The sequence below is a fragment of the Pan paniscus genome, chromosome 17, assembly GCF_029289425.2.
Source record: "Pan paniscus chromosome 17, NHGRI_mPanPan1-v2.0_pri, whole genome shotgun sequence".
Lineage (NCBI taxonomy): Eukaryota > Metazoa > Chordata > Mammalia > Primates > Hominidae > Pan > Pan paniscus.
Window position 1 is genome coordinate 93,992,843 of NC_073266.2, and position 18,000 is coordinate 94,010,842.

At 47.0% G+C, this 18,000-nt stretch overlaps 1 protein-coding gene across 24 annotated transcripts in view; it reads right to left on the reverse strand.

Moving 5' to 3' along the window:
* Positions 1 to 18,000, reverse strand: part of ZNF516 (zinc finger protein 516) — a 142,256-nt gene that overhangs the window by 91,109 nt on the left and 33,147 nt on the right. Inside the window, exon 1 of one of the 24 annotated variants that reach the window (XM_063597378.1) lies at positions 2,673 to 2,775. The exons of 22 other annotated variants lie outside the window; for them this stretch is intronic. The gene's annotated coding sequence lies outside the window, so the exon portion shown is untranslated. Of the gene's footprint in view, positions 1 to 2,672; positions 2,776 to 18,000 lie in introns of those variants that run through there. One more of the 24 variants, XM_063597380.1, reaches the window with a different exon arrangement.

Genomic DNA, 18,000 nt, shown 5'->3' on the forward strand with positions numbered 1-18,000 from the left:
ATACCTCCGCCACGGGGGTCGGGGATTCTGAGCATTTTGTATTAATACTTCAACTCCCGAGGGCCCAGACAACAGCAAGACAGCAGCCTTCTGAAAAGACAGACCCCATGCTGTGCCCTCTCACAGGCAAATACAGTGCCAGGTAGAAACCTTATCAAGAATTATAGGCTTCACAATGTCTTTCCAGAAAGCCCCGCTTTGGAGGCGCCTAAGGAAACATGTGCAGCCTCAGCAGCGAATGAAAAGCAGCAACACAGAGGTTCTGCTCCTTCCTCCAGGGACGCACCCAGCAGAGCCATGCAACAGAGCGGGCACGAGAGAGATGCCCACCCAGAGGAGCCAAAACCCACTTGCTCCAATAAAAAAACAACAATTAGCCAGGCATGGTGGTGCGCACCTGTAGTCCCACCTACTCGGGAGGCTGAGGCAGGAGCATCGCTTGAACCCGGGAGAGGGAGGTTGCAGTGAGCTGAGATCATGCCAATGCACCCCAGCCTGGGTGACAGAGCAAGACTCCATCTCCAAAAAAAAAACATTAAAACTTCCCCCAAAACTGGAGAAGTAAATAAGCTTACCAGGAAGATTTCTTAATGACCTTTTCCTCCAAGCTAATTTAAATGATTTTGGTCTTGGCACTCATTGTGGATGGCTGTGTAATGATTTATGATGATTTTACAAGGCAAGTGATTCACAGGAAAGCCTCGTCCTTCCCCAGGCCCCAGTTCACTCTCCCACAAAAATGCTGAATCTGATATTCAAAGTATGAATGAAACACACTATTTATATCTAACTTAGTGACTGGATGTGGTATAAAAACCTTACAAGTGCGAACAATCATATAGAAAATACGTTTACAGGGAAGAAAAGAAAAACAACTAAAATCCTGGAAATTGGTGGCTCTGAAATAATTGTACAGACTCCCCTGGACCTCCAACGTTTGTCTATAAAGGATGTTAAATGTCAAGACACTTCTCCAGTTCGAGAGAATTCAACTGCCAGAAGCCAGCTCCAAAGACAGGATTCACCCAGGAGGAGCCCAGGCCCGGTCAGGGCCGTTAGAGACAGCCCTCGAGTGCAGCATGAAGCAAAAGGAGATTTGTTCTGTGCAAAGACTCACACCAATCACCAAAACCCTGTGCTCTAGGGCTATCAGCTCCTGCCTTCTTTCAGAGCAGCAGCTCCTGGGGTCTGCGCCCAGAGAAGCGGCCTCTGTGCCAGCCAGCTGTGTGCCAGCAGCTGTGCACCCGTCAGCGTGCAGGTCACAGGGTCATGGCCAACACAGGGCATTCAGCACAAAGTGCACACGTAAAGTTGGGAACCCTGGTCCCAGCCCTCATGCTCCCAGTCACCAGCCACATGCCTTTCTAGGCGTGTCCTTCACGCCCTCAACTCGTCCCCTCCTCTGTCAGGCACAGAGAAACAATAAGAAGAAGCCACATGTCACCGAAGCCCCTTGCAAATGCCTCCTTCTATAAAATCCAGTGACCCCCTCAGAGCCCACAGCATCCAGACCCCAGGGACATCCAGGCAAACACACACCTGGCACTTAGGCCCCTCTTCTCATCCCAGGCAGCTTCCTGCCCTGCAGGTACCTTCCAGGAGTGCTGGGGAAATACAGACACTCTCGCTCGTGGATCACCAGAGCCCCCAAATACAGCCCCATCTAGCCCAGCTCAGCAGCACAGCCTCGGCATCCTGGGCCATGACCACGGCTGAGCGGAAGATGGCACAGTATCAAGGAGCACGGCCCTTGTACATCTGAAAGGCCTTTGTGCCAGCATCGGACCCATCCTATCCTTGCACAGCCTTGACTCCCCGGTACCCCCGCCCTAGCTAGAGCCTGAACCCTGGCCCTCAGGCACCCGGTGACTAGAGAATGCAGTCTCCATTTCCTTAAACTCACTTAAAAGCTTTCCCCGAAACTTGCAGAGCCCTGCAATTTACAGGCAGACATTCAAGGAGGAGCATCCACGACGCTCTGCGATCAACAAAGCAAGCTCTTCCTTCTCTCCTATTTCCTGCTCACTACCTCTCCGCCTGTCCCATCTTTCAAAAATAAGCCCTGCTGTAAATCCCTGTGAGAACTACACAGGATGTGTTTTTAGACTTAAGAACATTGTGAAGGGAAAGATACATAAATGTAGAAATAGAAAAAGTGCTGAGACAGTAACCAAGTTAAGCCCAAACCGCCATTATCTTAAGGACACGTGAGCAAAGCTGCCTCTGCCCAGGGGTACATTAAGTGAGCCCCTCCTGATGTCCACAGTTGACTAGCAAAGTTTCTCAAACTTTAAAGAAACAGTCAAAAATTAATTCCCTGCAACGAACTCTCCTAAGGGGTTACTCAGTGGCCAAATCGAAAGATCTCTGTAATCATTCTTTTTAGCTGCAGGCAAAAATTGCTATTTAAGACAAGGGCATCCCTTCCAAAAAAAGAACAAGAATGCTGTCCTCAGAGCTTCCAACTTCAAAACACGCCATGGGCGGCCGCCCCAATTAGGAGGATTATTGGGACGTCGGCGGCCCTGCTGGCACGACGGGCTGTGCTTTAAATCCCGCCAACCCCTGTAAGCCAGGAGGGTTTCGATGGGATGCCTCCTCCACCTTTATCCTGGTCCCTAGTGGGGCGTGCCTCACGTAGGAGCGGCGCCGTGTGATAAAGTGCTACCTACCTCAGTTCCAGCCGCAGACATTTCCGTCCTGGGCTGCTCTATTCCACTTTCTCAAACGCACGCCAAATACAGGTTGTTCCAACTCTCCCTGTAACACACGGGCCTGGAGATAACCAGCCTTGTAAAACTTGTGCATGCGAGCCTGCCACCCAAACCACAGGGAATACGGAAAGGTTCTGCAACAACACAGATGCTCAGAGCCAAGGTGGAGGGTACAGCATGTGTCCAGCTGACATGCAATATGGCGCCCACGCACCTCGGACGGCAGGGACCCATCTGAACACATGGTGTGCCTGTGTGTTCAATCACAGATTTGTTGTTCTGGTAAGATGTATTACAAACTTTTTCCAAGGCTGGAATTGGGAACTTGCCAGACAAAACCGTAATTTAATTGTTTAGGCATAAATATGACTTGCTGACTAGGGTTTTAAAGCAGATTTCCAGTGGATCTCTTGCTGTATGTGAGTGTGAGTGTGAGTGTGAGTGTGTGTGTGTGTGTGTGTGTGTGTTTCTCCAGAGATGTAATGAACAGTTCGAGGCCACTTTTTTTAAATGCCTTATGTAATTTTTGAAATAAAAAAATTTATTTCATTTTGAAAAACTAAGGTAACACATTTATTAAAAAACAGGAAGAAGTAAAATGTTTGAAAAAACTGTTTACTCATAACATAAAAATACATTGTAACGGAGAAGGGGAGAGGCTGAAGAAAGGACAAAATATAAAGTAGAAAATATGTAGCTACATTTTAAAACTAACCATGTAAACATCAAAAACATCTAAAGACATATATATTAAGGCTGCTGCCGTACCTTTGGATATTTTTCTTTTTCTTTTCCTTGTCTTTCTTTTTTTGCCTGTATCATACAATTGAAATTAAGTGACTTTCTCCAGATTACTTACATTTGCTAAATTTGGGATAAATTTACTCTGTAGGCCAGTATTTCAACTAATCAATCCCTTCTGTAAGTGAGGAAGAACTGCCTTTTTGACCTAATAATACAGAGCAGAAAAGTCACTTCCTGACACATGCCCCGGTAAGCTGCTGAAACACTTCCCGGTGTGAAGAAATGTGTACCCAGGGTTAACCCCACTGACACTACAGAAACTTCTTTAGAAACAAGCACTGCAAAGCCTTGATCCAACACATACAGCCAGAAAGAAAACCATGTTCACAAAGCCAGGGGGTATGTACAGCGCAAACATAGCGGAAGCAGTCTCTGTCCACATCCCCGGGGAACTTCAGGTGACGGCAGGCTCCTTAGAGGTGTTCCAGTCCTAGGGCGGGGCGGTCAGGGGCTAACGAGGGTATCCCTGCAACAAGCACTTCCTGAGCACCTACCAAGTGCAAGGCCTCGTATCAGGAGCCAGAGAATCTAAGATGACTCAAAAAAAGCACCCGGCTTCAAGGAACTCAAAGTCAGACAGGGAAGCATACTATTATCAAAGCGTGCTGGCAGCGCACCAGTAAGACAAGGAGAAGTTTCCAGAAGGCCAGGAGGGAAGCGATTCACTATATTTGCAAGGATTGGCCAGGTTTTCCCCTGGGAACCTGAGGCTCACCTGGGAACCACACTGGTGTGGCTTGAATTCTAAGTACTTTTCATGACCCAAGCACAAAACACCAGGTCCTCCCTGGCTCCTCCCTCCCCATCTCAGCAGTGCCCAGTAATAACCCCACGTCCTGTCGGCTGCAGCTCCCAACTCACTCTTGAATCCATGTGCCCAACTCAAGCCAAAGCCATCGTTCCAGAGCACAGATGAGGCCGGTCTCCACCAGTCTCCCAGCCCTTCAGAGGCTCCCCAAGTCTGCAAGATGAAGCCAAACTCCTCACCTTGGCTTCTCAGGGTCTGAACCCCATAGCTGCCCTGGACCCCGGTGTCTAGAGCCCTGAGCCCTACTCCGGCCCAACAGCCTCCCAGTACCCATGCTCATGCTCCCCCTCTGGCCCTCACGCCTGCGTCCCTGCCCCACCTGTCATGAGGCTGACCAACCACCACCCAGGTACAGTACAGCCTTCCTGACCTCCTTCAGCCAATGATAAGAGTCTGGTGACCCAACAAGTTGTGAGAGGCAGCCAGACTACCTGGGATTAAAACCCAGTTCTGCCACTACCTGAGGTCAGCTGTGTGACCCTGAGCAAGTGTCTTAGCCTCTCTATTCCTCAGTCCATTTCTTCATCTTTAAAATGTAAATGATAGCAATGATATCTATTTTATCATACTCCAGTAAAATTTAAATTAATGCATACAAGCCACAATGTTTACTACACTGTAAATCTTCAGTCCATCTTAGACGGGATTAATAAGTAATTGTTCAATAAGTGAATGAAATATCAGTGCAAAGGTACTTGGTCACTGGCAATGACAATACATGGTTTAATAAACGCAAAAGGACAAAATAGCAGCTAGAAAGCTGGATTCAAAATAGCTAAATAGGAACACCTCTATATTCACTGGGCCCTTATGGTTTAGACAACAACAGGTTATTTAACACAATTAAAAACTCTTTGACCAACAGCTATAATCATCTACAACGAGCACATTCAAACATATTGTAGCTCCAGAACTCTTTGTAGAAATTAAACCTCAATATGGACTGGATATTACAGGATATTTGAGAACTACTGTTACTTGTGTTAAGCTGGTAATATAGGAGAGTGGTCTTATTCTTTGGAGATGTGTAATGAAATATTTAGAGTTGGTTTTTACCAAAGAGAAAGAGAGAGACGGAGAGAAGGCAAATGTACCAGAATGTTAACAACTCATGAAACTAAAGGGGGGGGGGGTGTTTATTTCTAACTCTTTCCATTTTTCCAAATTTGGCAAACTTTTCCTAAAAGTTAAAAAAATAAATCCTACTTGCCACTCCAGTAACACAAAAGCAAAGCAGCTCTGAGGGACCTGGTAGGCCTCTTCCCCTATCTGCCCCTCCCCCTCCCCCACTCCCCACGCTCCCCAGGCCCCACGGAAGCTCCAGGGCTGTAATAAATGCAGGTTGGGAAACTACCTTTAGTTAACTCAAGTTTTCGAAAGAAAGTCAAAGAAAAATCGTCTGAATAATAGGAACCTGGTTCAATTGAAAAGCAGTGTTTTATTTTAAAAGATCTCACTTTCTGATGTTTGAGAGGCTTGCCCAGAGCCATTAAAGAAACCCACCCACAGGCTCCAGTTGCAAAGCCTTCTGTGGCCAACACGAACTCTCACGAACATCAGCCAAAATTCAGTGTATTCTGGCATTCTGAGTGTATTCTGGCATTCCTAACTATCCTTCCCAGCACTTCACGAAGTAAAAAATCAGTAACGCGGTGCAGGTTTCCTCTTCCTTATTTTCAACAATAATGTTCTGACCAGTTAAATATGGCGTTATCAGGGAAAAACTGTAAAACATCTTACATTTTAAAATAATAACTATGTCTCTGAATCGACAGGAAATCTTGCCATTTTCTGCTCTGTGAATTAAACCAGTACAAAACAAAAGCTGAATGGTTGTGTACTGATTTCCCTACAACTATCGAAGTTGACTTTATTAAAATCTTATCCCGAAAAAGGCACCGGAAGGCTAACCAAATATGCTCTCGTATTTAGAGTCATTTCCTAAACAATCTAACGCTTAAAGTTGCGGAAACCAAGCAAAGCTGACTGGGAGACACCAGGGAGGAACAAAGGAGCGAGAGGAAAACTGAAAGTCCCGTTTCCTGCACCAAGTCCCCACAAGCAGCATGTGTCAGGGGAGGGAAGCAAAGCTAAAGTGGGTGCTGCTTTCCAAATGCCTATCTAGCTTGGCATTTTTTTCAGTTCTGGTTCATGAATTAACCTTATCGCGGTCCCGAAACAGCCCTGGCTCCCCCGACGCCATGTGGCTTTACTTATCCCCGTCTGCGTCCTCTCTGACCACCTTCCGGGGGCGGGGGGGGGCACCGATGTCAGCCCGGGATGGATGTCCGCGGGTGCAGGGGGGTGACAGCCCGGTCCTGAGCACATCTCCGCTGACAGGGCATTCCTCAGGAGGGGCTGGAGTGAACGGGAGGAACTGGGGAGGGAGGGAAAACGCCGAAAAGCTCCAAGCAGACAGAATGCTTCCGATATTTACAGGGCTGTCTGCAAAGGCGTGTGATGGCTCCAAAAGGCAAATCATAAAATCTAAAAGAGCAGCCACGCTGGTGCGTTTCTGAAGGACGACTCTCAGACGCGGCTGGTCCCGGCCACAGCTACTACGGGGTCTGCGCAGAAGCCCGTGCGTGTGCTGAGTGGGTGCAAGGCCCAGTTGGTGTTTGAGTATACTGTGTGTGTTTGTTCTCCGGGAAACAATGAGACGGGCTTCACTAGTTACACTGTAGTATTATGAACCATGAATTAAAATACATCATTAACATCCTGGACAAGCTTATCTTACTACTGAGACAAAAAGCCTATTCTCTCAACAAATGGGGGAAAATTCCATCACAACAATGAAGAGTTCCTCTCCCTACAAGCCATTCTGTACACCAGTAACAATTACAGGCTTATAGTCCCCAGACTGGGGTCCCGAAGAGCCCCATAAAGTGATGCATTCACTATTGGGAGAGTAAGTACGGCCGATGACAGGCCTGGAGGCGGCTGCTGTTCTCAGACCAATCAATAATCCATTATGAACCAGCTACATTTCCACTCTAAGAAGAAGAAATGAATAAAAGGCGACCAGAATCGGCAGCATTCACAAGAAACTCCACCCACCTCCCCCACTAGGGGAAAAAGGACACAAAACGCCACTATCCCAGGGAGCAGCCGCCAGCAGCAACGCGGCCCCCTGACCACAACAGACCTGATGTGGCGGCAGCCAGAGAACAATGTGCTTAGGTCTTTCTGCTCAAAACATTTATTTTAGAGGTAAGTCTCCAGCCGGCTTTGTTCAGAAAACGAGGTAGAGTGAAGGAGAATGACAAAACCCCATTTTTCTCAAACAAAGGTTGTCTTTACATTACTTAGCACCCCCCAAATAAATCAAAGCAAGTGCCAACATGCTAGTCCCCAAATGTAAGGAACTGTCCGTAGTAAGGCTTTAGTATGCGAACTCTGATCCTTTAAGCACAGCCTTCTCCGGCTCTGCACCTCAGACCACGGGCTGGAGTCATCACGCTATTTATAGCCAAAATGCATATATGACCTAAATGTTATTCTTCCGCAAGTAGGTTACCTTTTATGCAGTTGTTTACCACCAACTGTCAAAAAACCCAAATTAATTCCTGGTCCAAGAGGAAAGAGAGAACTCCATCTTCCACCTAAGTTCAAATAGAAGAACATTTGCTAAGAGTAAAGACAGTATCACAATATATTCTCGAAGTCCCTTGAACATCACCAGTATGAAGCTGCCCGTGTGTCCTTTTACTGAAATATGACCTGGGGGAGGAGGGGCAGCTGAATACACAATCTAATTATGGATTACATTCAGAAAAGTCCAAGAAAAAATGAGGAAGGATACAGAAATTTTCTTTCCACAGTCCTTACCATATCCTGGGAAATTCAAGATAGTTCTAGAGACTTTAATAAAGGAGTGTCCGTGTGAAAATGAAGAAAAGGGGGTGGCTATTTTTATATCAGAAGGGAAGGAGCCTCGTTCCCTTTCTTTTGCTCTCCAAAATTATTGCGTTACTGTTACTTGTCATTTACTATTTACTATTTTCCAAGTCTTAATACTAAGTAGTTGCTTTGCCAATCACTAAAAAAGTAAACTTCACAGAACTAAAAAATAACAGGATCCAGAGCCTGCTCCATAATTTTCTGCAGATAAATGTGCTGTTTAGAGCCCCTTCGTCTGCCACAAAGAGCTGGCGTTAGGGATTTGGAGGTAAATCCAGGCTTCTGGAGCAGCCAGCATTGCTAGTATAGTTAATGATCTTGTCAACATTTCCATTAAGAGCCCCATTTCCAGAAGCTTAGAATTGCATCTCCCCTAAACCCACGGCTCAGATGAAGTCCTGTGGTCACTGAGGGGCCGCTCTCCTTCCCACAAAAACAGAACAAATCACTCGCTATTCATTACAAAAGCCATGGAAGTACTGGGTTTTCACTTTGACTCCGTCTACATCTTACACTACAATAGTTAAAGCTAAAGTTGCGCATAACTCAGAAACACTGAAAACCTAGGGAACACTAGAGAAAATGAAAACTCATCAATTTCTATCTTTAAAACAAATATGGAAAATCAGAAGGCCTTCGATGAACTCCAGCAAGAACCCAATTTAAAAGTGACTTAAAGATTTTACGGAGCCTAAACTCAAAACTGTGGAAACTGTTAACTAATTCAGTGTCTTAATATAAAATTTCTTAAAATTTTTCTTAGAAATGATCAGCAGTGAAAACATAACAATGGTGCAGAAACTCGTATTTTTTTACTGGGTGACACTTCCTAGTCACTACTAAACATGCTTTTTTGAAATTTCTATGAGTTATCATAAAATATATTTTAACTGAAATTTGTTTCTACAAATAAGCTGTATATACTATGCCATGTAAACCAGTAGCAAAGAACAATGTTCTCCTCCCAAACACACAGTCCTATTTTCCAACCACTTGATTAAAACCAACACTTCTCTCCCAGTATAAGAATACAGCTTGCAATTAATACCTATCTGACATTCTCTCTTCCCTCTGTGCTTTTTGTGAAAGACCCTAGAAGTCCCCACCATCAAATGAAAGAAAGAACTGTGCCCAAGAATACAAAGAGAGATAATCGTATGCAGTAAGCCATAAGGCATTCTGTTAAACATTACCTTCCGATGTAGTGCTGTTTAGCACAGAAGTCAGCGCCCAAAAAAATCCCTTCATTAAGAGCTCATAGAGGAAAAACAAACACGTCAATAATCAATTTTACCAAATTCTAAGCAATTGCTTCCGCATTTTTTGTTAAAAGAAAAAAACAGATACCCTGAAACTGAGAAGATTTTGATAGGATAGCTGAAAGGCGTATCGTGCAAGGAATTACTTAAGATTTTGTTTATCATTGTACAAACACCAATCAATACTTTAAGATGATCAAAATTACAAAAGGACAAATCTTTCCCAAATGCTTTACTATATATAGCACATGTACTATAACCAGTTTAAATTTTCCAGCTCCATTACTGCCAATAACGACTGTAACATGACCTAGTTTATCACTAACATACACAGCACCTTTGAAAGCAGTTGGCTATTTCAGCTGCTTAAGGAGAGTGATCTATCAGAGAATGTTTACAAAGAGCAATTCCTGACAAAAACATGATGTCACATCTCCATACGATTTACCCTGCACTGCCTGTCTAAAAATATTTTTTCAAACACACTTAATGACACATTACTGCAAGTTCCACGTTTTGAAGATAAAAGAAGATCTATTCTTTCCTTGCAGGAAACAAAAAAGGATAAACAAGCAAAATTCCACTGCAACTCCCTGTAACAATGTTGTTACATTATTCAGCTACAAAAGTTAAGAAAACTTTGCACCTGAAGTGATCATAAACAACCTTGCAGAAATGAGGGTGGGCGTATTTTTCTAAGCCAAAACATCTTGCCCAGCAACAGCTTCTGGTAAAAATAAATTTAAAACGTAACAAGGCATAATGTTTAACTTCAGAATTGCCAACCCCCGCCCCATCCCCTTGGTCCCCAAAGAGGACAGTTATCTACCCTTTATCCCAGCCTGGGTTATATGGGAATAAACTGTCACACTTTAATGGGGGAAAGCTGTCCTAAGTCAAACAGAAAGACAAACAGCAGTCACACAGTTGCTTTAACGAACATTTTCCAAGAACTCGAAAACCATGACACTAATTCAGTGACTACATCTGGATAGTCCGTTTGGTCACAGAAGGTCCATGTTTGAAATTAAGGTCAGAACAGTCATGAGTTTACGCAGTGGAAGAATGCATTCATTCTACAACCACGGTCATTTTTCCTCTCTCTTTTCCTGCAACTTCTCTCCTACCCCAACCTGGAGGCACACAGCAACACACACAACCCTAGACTCCTTTTCTCTGATTTGTCCAATGCAGACGTTGTGAACAGTTGTGCAAGGCACTGCTCAGGGACAGATGGAGGCTGGAAAGGATCACTGCCGGCACAGGTGGAGGACTTCAAGAACTCAGGCCCACCCAGGCCTCCCTGCTCCCATTCGCCAGGGTGTAAGCACAGCCAAGGGCAGACAGGAGAGCCAGGAGAAGCCCCTGGCAGCCCATGCTTGGGTTTCCAGATACTATCACATCTGATTCAAGAAAATTACATTCGCCTTTATGAAAACAAACCACAGAAACAAGTACCTGGTGAAAGAGGAGGCTACTTATAAACTTACTCTCAACAGGCACGTGAGATGCGCCAATGCAAGTCTGTCTCACAAAGAGTCTGCACTTACACACGTGACACGCTACACAGAGCTCTCCATGCACAAACCTCTGTGGGAGAGAAAGAAAATGAGCATGTGTGTGCAGCTTGCCCACCGAACCAACAAGGTACTGAAAAATGACTCCAAAATGTGCTTCCACCTCGATTATCTAAATAAGCTGCTATTCCATTATTCTTTAATAAACACAATTGACAACCAGAGAGACCATTGTTACCTCCCTGTTCCCCTCCCAGAGACTGGGCTCGGCATCCTCATACAGTCAGGTATCGTCTGTAACTCAAGAAGGATGGTAGGACCCATCAATAATGAGATGCCACCAAACTCACTCCTTCCTTTGTCACTCCAGATAAAGACAGCATCAGTGCTCGCCCCTCTTCTCAGGAGCCCTGGCGAATGTGAAACAATAGATGCTCACTTTAGCTCATGCTGCTGGCCTGATTTCTTTGGCAGCTTAAACTGCTCAAGCAGAACCTTTTTCTGCCTTGCTAACTCTGGGGCGATGAGCAGTAGTGCCTATTCAGGGACCTTGCTACAAAACAAAATCTGGATGACTAAGAATTGGAGGCAAGAGAGATAAGCACGCTGGAGACCTTGCTCAACTAAAGGCCCCAAAATCTTGCTTCCATTTTATCCATCAATAACTAAGAAGGAGACTGTCATCCACTTAGCTGGTGTTAAGTCACATAAACTAGTGTGTTAAAGTCGGCTCAGGGATTAGCCTATCCCGGCCAGCCTTCTGGGACCCACAGCTTCAAGCTAAGGAAGAGTCCACCCAAGTCCAGAGCATCAGGACGCCCTCAATGTGCTTCGTAACTTTAGCCTGCCATCCACAGCCCAGGCTTCCCCCTGGGAATGTGTGTGTGGCTCATCATCACTGGGCCACACAGTCAAACCCGACGGTCAGAATGAAGGCGCAGGTCGAGACTCTGCTGCTGCATCTTTATCTGGGTAACATAACTCAGAAGGCAAAACTCACTGATTCACATGGGGGGCTGGGGGGGGGGGGCCAGTAGCTCCATCCTAAACACAAATACTTTCTCAGCTTTACACTTAAAATCCTTTTTCCAAGCTATTCATGCAAACATATAATACTGCTTTCAATTTCTTGTTTTACGTTTACTCTGAGTTTTGTTGTTTTCCAAAATCACTTTGCTGCACTAAATATGCGTCTGTTACATTGTGCTGTGAGGCTGGGTAAATCACGCACAGGTACCACCTGTTTTATCTGCAACAGTGGAAGCCACAGAAAGGGAAGACCACAGGCTTCAGATTTGTCATCAGGCTAAATTAAGCTGACAGCGCAGGAGAAGGGTTATGCAGCCTGCCAGTAAGACAACACGCAGTGAACAAAAAGACATTCCCTTTTAAGCGTGTGTAGGTATATGTTTATTACACCACATGTATGTGGCAAAGAAAATGATCTACAAATGCTCCTTGCATGTAAGATTCCTTTCTGGAAAGTTCTCAACAAGGAGCTTCAGGATTTATAAACAATTTTAAGCTTTCTCTCCTTCTTAAACTGAACATATCTCCACTTTTGATAAGCAGAGCCGTATTTGTTTTCTCTGAGAAGGGCAGTTATCTCAAACTAGTTCTTAAATCCCTTAAGGGAAACTATGTTAACTAAATAAGAAATCTTCCAAAACTAAATCCAAGTGCAAAATCATGCTTTAAAGAGGGATGTGGGCGGCGTCTGTAATGCCAGCACTTTGGGAGGCTGAGGCGGAAGGATCACCTGAGCCCAGGAGTTCAAGACCAGCCTGGGCAAAAATAACAAGACCCCATCTCTATATAAAGATTAAAAAATAAAAATTAGCCGAGCGTGGCGGCGCATGCCTGTGGTCCCAGCTACTCAAGAGGCTGAGACGGGAAGATCCCTGACGCCGGGGAGGTCGAGGCTGCAGTGAGCCATGATCATGCCACTGCACTCCATCCTAGGTGACTGACTCACATCCTGTCTCAAAATAAAAATAAAAAAGAGTGATATGGGGGCAACTCCCACCACTGACTTGGGTCTCAGGGACAGAAGGGTGCCAGAAATAATCAACATTTTTTTAAACCCAGGGAGGTTCCCTTTGTAAGAACATGTCGATCCAGTCTTGGAATCTAGCAGGAAAATTCCTTTCCATGCCACTCTCTGAAAGACAGCTCACTAGGACACAAATGGAAAATACTCTTTTACTTCTGCAGAGATAAGCTTCTTCTCACCTTCAAGGCCCAATGTACTTTGCAGCTACTTATTTGAAATGATATCCACCTCAGCTGGATACGTTTACCTCGCACATCAGGCGCACCATGGTTTTAAATACGCAGAGGGCCATTTTTCTCCTGACGCTTCAATGCCATCATTTACTTAGCTAATAAGTGCCACAGCAGGTCCTCAGTTAACATCATCTATAGCTTCTTGGAAACTGCAACTTGATGCGAAATGACAAACAGAAATCCTTGATAAAGTCGTTTTGTTTTAAAGCTGATGTGAAAAGGAAACATGAGTTTCATTTTACATCCTTTCACTTAAAGTTGCAGTTTCCAAAACCCTACAGACAGCACTGCGGATCTGCAGTGCATGGAGCTCCAATTCCTGATGTGCCCAAGTCCTCACAAAAAGGTGCTTTGCAAGGAAAATTATGAAAAAGAAAACGTGAGTGGGGTGGAGTTAAAAGGTTCCTATTTTCAAATACTCTTGCGCTTCTCTCCCAAGCAAGCATCCTGCACAAGGCTCGCTCTCCCTCCCAACACAGATGTTTTGGGGGGCATTTTCTAGAGAGGTACGAAGGGAATCCCGTCCCTGAGAGGACCAAGGGCACAGGAGTAGTGCTCGGGACCCTCAGGACGGGGCATGCACTGCGGGCAATGCCAGGCCTCACCGTCGTGTGTGTGCGTGCCTCACCGTCGTATGTGTGCGTGCCTCACCGTCGTGTGTGTGCGTGCCTGTGTGTAAAGGTTAGAGTGTGTGACAGTGAGTGTGGAAGCAGCTGGGTGGACATGAGAGAGACTGAGTGTCATGTGTGAGCATGTGCTAGTGTGCCCAAGGGTGTGTGTGGGTGTGTGTCTGAGAGAGAGAGCACATGTGTGTGATCTCTTAACCTATATAAAAGCACTCATTCAAATACCCTACCTGGAGGCAAACACGCATGTCCACTTCCAACAATCTACCAGCAACACTCGCGCCCATGTGCCTGGATTACCAGCTTCGCACAGAGCCAGACGCTGCAGCAGTAACGGGGCGCCGGGCCCACCTGCCGCCCCTCTCCTGTGCGTAGGGCGCTCTCTCCCTGCCCCGAGCTTCGGCTTCTCCTCCATGCACGGTCACTGCTGGAGGCACACTGGACCCAGTGCCAGCTCGGGAAATCCTGGGCCGGTGACAGCTCTGACCTGTGGCCACCATCCACTCAACATCATTGAGCCCTCCCACAGGCACCCAAGCTCTCTGAGGACAGCCGTCCTAAGCTTCCTTTGTGGGAGAAAACTCTGGCCCTCCACTGCCGGCCAGGGAGGCCTCACGTGCCAAGCTGGCCCTGAGCTCGGCCCAGGATTTGTGCCATTCAGGACGTGGCGGCCGTGTGCACCCCATCGGGCACTGCGTCGCCTCCCTCGGAATGTATTCCAGCACTGTCTGCCATGATGCCAACAGCAACACTTCTCAACACCAAGCCTTTTAAATGTCCAGCAGCTCCACAGCCCGAGTCAGAGTGGCCCAACCTCCCCTGGACCTGATGCGGGGCTTCAGGAAGTGGCAGGGCAGGAGGTAGAACCGGAAGCCTCACGCTACACCAGGCACTGCTCCTGGAGCACAGTGGGTATCCCATCACAACGCGGGCGGATTCAGGGCCAACTGCAGGCCCCCGGAGACGAGGTTAGACGGTGGCAGGCAGGCTAAGAACAGGCGATCTGGCAGGCACAAGAAGGAACATGCTGATGATAAGGAAACGCCGGGTGGGGTCTTTACGTAGGCAGCCTCCTTGGCATCGGGCAGGTCTGTCTCACCAGTCCCAAATAATGAATCATGTCCACCGCACTAGAATGCAGTCTTTCAACCACTATCAACATACGCCAAGGAATGCTTCCACTAACAAATGGGAAGAATGCCCAGAAAACACCGCACTGCATTTCTGGACCAGGACTCGTTCTGTTGGAATGTGCCTACCAAACACAGCAAGGGGCGACACTCACCCGAAGGTTGAAACATGCGGAACTCCGATGACTCCTAGTGCTGTTAGCAATCATAAATCCTCATCCTGGCACAGAGCACAGGAGGTACCTCTGCCTGCACTCACCGTCCAGGGCCCTCCTCCGTCTCTGCGATGCCAACCTCATTTCACAGACGAGGACACTGAGGGTCAAAGCTGTGAGCCACATCCCTCGCCAAGGCTGTGAGCCCATTCCCTGTCTTCCTGCCTCCCCATTACCACCTTCCAGGCGCCCGCTCTCTGGTGCCTGGAATGAGCATTCTGGAGTTGTCAGAACATTCCTTGACCTTCCAATAAAAGGGGTACAATCTAAATACAAAGTAACATCCGGGGCTACAAAAGCGACCACAGTGGCCATCACCTATGAACCTCTAAGACCCCAAATCAACACGAAGCAAGAGGCCACCATCCTGAGCAGCTAGCAAGTCGGCCACTGACCAGTAAAAAAACTGGGAGGAAGGTGGCTGATCGATCCTGTTTTCCTCCCTTTTTCAACGAGCCCAGTTGCTAATGAAAGACAAGTAGACAGCTCTACTCTGCTTCTGTTCAGGGCTAGAGAGGTTCTGGAATTGTGCAAGTCATGTCAGAGCACACCCCGAGAGAGAGATCACTTGCAAAAAGCTACAGTGAAAATAAGAATCAAAACTCCCAAACCAGAGAAGCCATGCCACATGATCGCCTCGCTTGTTCATGGCGGGTAATTACTTAACCCTTTGTTTTTCCAGAAGTAACAGAAGGGCCTTTTTAAACAACATACTGCCCGCCGCGGTGGCTCACGCCTGTAATCCCAGGACTTTAGGAACCCGAGGCAGGTGGATCAATTGAGGTCAGGGAGACCAGCCTGGCCAACACGGTGAAACCTCATCTCTACTAAAACTACAAAAAAAAATTAGCCGGGCGTGGTGGCGCATGCCTGTAATCCCAGCTACTTGGGAGGCTGAGGCAGGACAATCGCTTGAACCTGGGAGCCAGAGGTTGCAGTGAGCTGAGATCATGCCACTGCACTCCAACCTGGGCGACAGAGCCTGACTCCATCTCAAAAAATAAATAAATAAATAAAAATAACAACATACTGAACGGGGCTGACTTATCTGCCTAAACCAAGCTCCTCCTGGACGCTCCGTCATCACTGCACACTGACCATGTAATGGTGAGGCCAGTGTCTCGTCTAACAGAACACCGGCCACCACGGCCGCAACAGGCACTGTGAAAAACACATTGGCTTCCTCCGAGCCCTGTGGCACATGCCACTTTTCCCACCCTCTGCTGCCTCCCTGACCAAGAGGGCCCAGGGGACCAGCGTCTCCACTCACCTGGGACCACCCTGTTGGGCTACACCCCTTGAGAAGCCCTGGATCACCCTATGTAATGTGGCCTTTAGAGGAAATTTGGGGGTGGAAGGAGTCATTTGTCACCTACAACTTCTGCAATTGTCAGAAATTCATTTATAGGACACAAACGTTTTGCAATCTTGCCATCCAAACGTAAAATCAGAAAACATACATCGGGTGCTTAAAATGGGCGCCTGGCACACAGTGGGCGCTTGACAAATTCAAGATCCCTTCCTCTTCAGGTCTCCATCCAAGGTTCAGCAGTACCGAAAATATGCAGGGACCGCACGGGAACCAGCTTGAGGCTCGTCGCCAACAGGTGAGGGGCCCAGGTCTCATCAGATGGTCAACAGGTATCCCCCAAGTGCCCGCCATGGGCCGGACCAGCTAGCAGGCGAGAAACCCTGGGCAGCCTCACCTGGATGGGAAGGGTGCGGCGCCCAGCCCTGCAGGCGTGTGGTGTGTGGGGAAACTGCTCCGCCCTCCTCCTGTGACTCTGTGGGGATGATCTTGCCCAAGCCCGGATATCAAGCGTGCGGGCCCTGGCTCCCACCCTTCCCACATCCGGTTACCTTTTAAATTAATATGACATTTTGTATATTCTTCCAGCATCTACCTTTTTTTCAAAGTGTTTCTGCCACAGAAGCGTGTTTCCAGCCTCCGCCAATGAGCGCTGGTGACCATGCCCATGGGACACACTTCCACGCCAGAGGCCACCCCATCACAGTGGGGAGCGGGCAGGACTTGCACCGGCAGCTCCAGATATGCAAAACTCAGAGACGGCTTTGTAGGAATCCCAAGAAAACCACTTCACTAAAGAAAACCACTTCACTACTTGAATCAAATGATGACCCAATCGATTACTGAAGAACAACACAAGACAGTTCACACCACGTCTTCCTGTTCCCACAAGGGACCTACAGTCCAACACAGGCACTCCTCCAATGCCCCTTTAGTTTAGAAACATCACCGTCAGGGCAGGTCTCAGCAGAGAGATTAGCGGTCCACCTCATTAAAGACCTGCCTGGTAACAACCGAAACCTGCCCCCCTGCGGATGCAGATGAAGCCTGCACCACACAATTCCATCACTGCGTTAGGCGGCTCTGCTCCGGCACCTCCCAGAAGGGAAGAGAGAGCTGTCTGCCCAAAAACATCGCCCAACTGTAATAAGCTGTGCAAACTTGGGCAAGAAAAGAAAGTGGGTCTTACTTGTATGCAAGCTAATATCCTCGAGCCAATAGTTTTCCAGATCATAAAAAGGAATGGACCCCCACCCCAGGAGCACCAAGTTCTACGATCAGCTTACACTGGCTGTTTTTCAGCAGAAAACCTCATTCACACTGTGATCCCTATGTCCTCATCAAAGTAGCCCACAGAGGCGGCTTCCCAGTTATGTGCTCTGGTTTAATTATTTTTCTTCTATTTACCATCATTTTACGTTTTTCTAGC